Raw genomic sequence first — 4238 nt, 5'->3', positions numbered from 1 at the left:
TCTGGCGTCCAGCGCCAGAAAAAGATCCAAAACCAGAGTTGAACGCCCAAACTGGCACAAATACTGGCGTTCAACTCCACAAATGGCCTTTGCACGTGCAACACTTAGGCTCAGCCCAAACACACACCAAGTGGGCCCCGGAAGTGGATTTATTCATCAATTACTTACTCATGTAAACCCTAGTGACTAGTTTATTATAAATAGGACCTCTTACTATTGTATTAGACGTCTTTTTGACCATCTTTGGATTACCTTATGATCCTTTGATCACGTTTTAGGGGGCTGGCCATCTCGGCCATGCCTGGACCTTCACTTATGTATTTTCATACGGTAGAGTTTCTACACTCCATAGATTAAGGTGTGGAGCTCTGCTGTTCCTCAAAGATTAATGCAAAGTACTTCTGTTTTCTATTCAATTCTTCTTATTTCAATTCTAAGATATCCATTCGCACCCAAGAACGTGATGAAGGTGATGATTATGTGTGAGAAGATCTTAGAAAAGACAGTGGGAAGCACAAGAAAAGATTGGGCGAGGAAGCTAGAAGATGCACTTTGGGCATACAGGACAGCTTTCAAAACTCCCATTGGAAAGTCACCCTTTCAGCTATTGTATGGAAAATCATGCCACCTTCTTGTAGAGCTTGAACACAGAGCTTTTTGGGCCACTAAACTCCTCAACCTTGACTCCCAAGCTGCGGGAGAGAAAAGGTTGCTACAACTGAATGAGCTGGATGAATTCAGGCTAGAAGCTTATGAGAGTGCTAAGATATACAAGGAAAGAGTTAAGAGGTGGCATGATAAGAAAATCATAAAGAAGGAGTTCAAGCCAGGACAGCAAGTGCTCTTGTATAACTCAAGGCTCAAGATCTTCCCTGGCAAGCTCAAGTCCAAATGGACAGGTCCGTATCTAGTAACAAAAGTCTTTCCTTATGGAGGTCTTGAGCTGCTAGATGAGGCCACACAGAGCCACTTCACAGCAAATGGACATAGAGCAAAGCCTTATTTAGGAGACCAATGGAACAAAGAAAAGGAAGTTCAGTACCTGAGCTGAACAAACACAGAGAATGTCAAGCTAGTGACATTAAAAGAGCGCTTGTTGGGAGGCAACCCAACCTGAGGTAGTTTTCTTTTCATAGCCTTTTCAATAAAAATGTCGAATGATTTGTATGCATTGCAAGAAGCTAAGTTTGGTGTTGCACACCAAAACAATTTAAGGGAGAATGAAGGATTCTAAGTTTGGTGTTCCACCAAAACATCATTTAAAAGCACATTCTCACTTCCTGCGCGATACTAGCTCCAGGCAATCAAACAGATTATTCAACTACTTAATTGCTCTCTAGTTTAACCCCATAACCTTTAGCAAGAGCACAAGATTTTACACATAGTAACTTGTTGCATCAGAGGAAGTGGCAAGGAACTAAATTTGGTGTTCCCACACCAAATTAAATCCAAAAGCCGCACTCAATTTATGCATACTAATCAGTCACCCAAAGGGCTTGGAAAGCAAGCAACTTTTGAGAATTGTGCAGGGAACTAACCACCAATTGAAGACATTACGCACCATGACTCAAAAAGGGAACAACAGAAAGGAAGACAAAAGAACTGCAAACCAATAGGTTGTATCTATACTTAACTTCTGCTGTTGAGAAATGCTATGATTTATATCTTGCTAAAGTGTTCAGCTAGTACAAGTAAATTTTTTTTTTTAAAATAAGCTAGTCTAAGTGTGTGCTTGTGTGGTTACTTTCACTTAACTAATGCATGCCTTGTCCCCTGCATCTTTTCAATTCAATAAAAGAAATGTTTGAAACATGAAGTAAGATGGTTCATTGTTAGCTAGAAGTCAAATAATAGTAAGTGGTGGCATATATGTGTGATTGTGTGGCAATTCACTATCAGTGAATAAAAGGAATAGATTGTTCTCTCTTTAAGAAGAAAGCAGCTCACTGTCTATGAATCTCAATCAAATAAAAGTCCTTGTGTGAAAAGAAAAACAAAAAGAGAAAAGAAAAAGCCAAAAATGGCAACAAAACAAAAGAAAAATAAAAAGAAACAAAGCTAGACACCAATAGCTTGAACCTTAGAATATATGCCTGTGGTGTCTTTGTATTGGGATCTGCTTGGATTATTAAGTTCTTTGGAGTGCATCAACACTTGGTGACTTGGGTTAACTAACCCGGGATCATCAACTGAAAGTCCACTATCAAGAGCAACCTAACTACAAGGCATTTAGTAACCCAAAGAGGTACTGGGCATCAATGTTCTAAGAAGGAATGTGAGCCAAGTGTCTATAGTGAATAATGTGTCAAGCATAAGTAAAGAAAAGAGCTTGTTACACATGACACTGAACTAAAGCTTATAGAAAAATAGTAACCAAGGACAAAGGAATAATGAGAGGTCATAGCAGTGTATTGCTTGATGCTTAAAGGAAACTTTCTAGGCCTAATTGTCAATAAAAAGTGGATAAGTTACATATCTGCATAAAACCCCATGAACTACCAATAATATTCTACTAACATGAGCATTCTATTTCGCTTTCATTCTTTCTTCTTAATAATTCTCTTCTTGCTTGGGGACAAGCAAGCTTTAAGTTTGGTGTTATGATGACAAGTCATCTTAGCCTAGTTTCACTAGCCTTTTTCTTTTGTTTTCATTTAGTTTTATGCACTTTCTTGCATTATAAATTAACCATTTTAATTGGAATTGCATGGTTTCCTTAAATCAATCAACCACCTTTTAATTGATACAAAATCATGAGGTTCAAGCTAACTTTAGTTGATAATTAATTGATTTGTAAACCTTGTGAATTTTGTGATACTTTGATTGGTTGTTTTGATTACTTGTACTCAGAGTTCATTTTATTTTTCTCAGCATTGTTGTTTAATTCAAGAGAATTTGGGAGGAGAATTGATCTCTCTTCTTCCTTATTCTTGCCCAGCACTCTTTACTTTTCTTGTCTTGGATTTTGGGTAGAGAATTGAAGAAATTCTGTTTCAATCTCACCTTGGGATCTTGTTTAATTTTCTGCTAAATTGAATTTCAGTTTCGGTTCATTGCTTTTCATCTACTTTCTTTGTAATTTACAATTTCCTTTGCAATTGTTCTTGTTGGATCTAGGAAGGCATTGAGATCTAGACTTGGTTTTCTAGTCTCTTGGGTCCTGAGATCCAAATTTTCCATTTCCCATTCCCTGTTTTGCTCATTTACAATTCTGTTTCTAGATCTGATTCAATCCAAGTGTTCTTCTATTCCTCTGCTTGTTGCAATTTTACATTTCCGTGTTTAATTTCTGCAAATCCAACTCCCCATTCCCTTTACAATTCAAGTCATTTACATTTCTTGCACTTTAAGATTTTGCAATTTACATTCCTTGCGTTCTAAGTTTCTGCCATTTAATTTCTTGTTCTTTAAGATTCAGCACTTTAATTCCTATTCTCTTTAATTTCATGCCAATTACCCATTCCATTTACTTTTCATGCAATTTAATTTCTGTTAATCACAAATCACTCAAACAACACTTGATTCGCTTGACTAAATCAACCACTAAACTAAAATTGCTCAATCCTTCAATCCCTGTGGGATCCACCTCACTCACGTGAGTTATTATTACTTGATGCGACCCGGTGCACTTGCCGGTGAGTTTTGTGTCGGATCGTTTTCCGCACATCAATGACCATCGAACACTGACGCGAGCGCATGGCTCACGCGAGCGTGCGAAATGAAGATATCACAGCGACGCGAATGTGTGCCTGACGCAAACGCATGGACGACGCGTACGCGTGACCTGCGCAATCTGCAAAAATAACAGAATACGCTGGGGGCGATTTTGGGCCGCGTTTTAACCCAGTTTTTAGCCCAGAAACACAGATTAAAGTGAGGGAACGTGAATAGACTCAACACACTTCGACACACCCATAGGCATCCACACACATTGAGATACATTAATATTAGGATTACTTTTAATTTTAGATCTGAATCTAGATTAGATTTATATTGATAGTTTATGCTTTGGATTTTGGATGTTGAAGAATCATCACCACCGTCGAAGTTATTACTTTAGTTTGTTTCCTTCTTCCTTTACTCTTTTCAGTTGATCATTGACCCTATTCAAATAAGTATGTTGCATTTTGGATTTATTAATACATAGAATTGCTTTTACTTTTAATTAATTTTAAATCTCTATTTTATTTTATTTTATTCAATTATGTCTTCTTATATTTCTATGAATATTAATTCTA

At 37.3% G+C, this 4238-nt stretch overlaps 1 pseudogene; it reads left to right on the top strand.

The window, feature by feature from the left end:
- Positions 1–1051, top strand: part of LOC110268422 — a 3655-nt pseudogene extending 2604 nt beyond the window's left edge.

This window comes from Arachis ipaensis, chromosome B10, assembly GCF_000816755.2.
Source record: "Arachis ipaensis cultivar K30076 chromosome B10, Araip1.1, whole genome shotgun sequence".
Lineage (NCBI taxonomy): Eukaryota > Viridiplantae > Streptophyta > Magnoliopsida > Fabales > Fabaceae > Arachis > Arachis ipaensis.
This window is presented reverse-complemented; position numbering and strand designations above follow the sequence as displayed.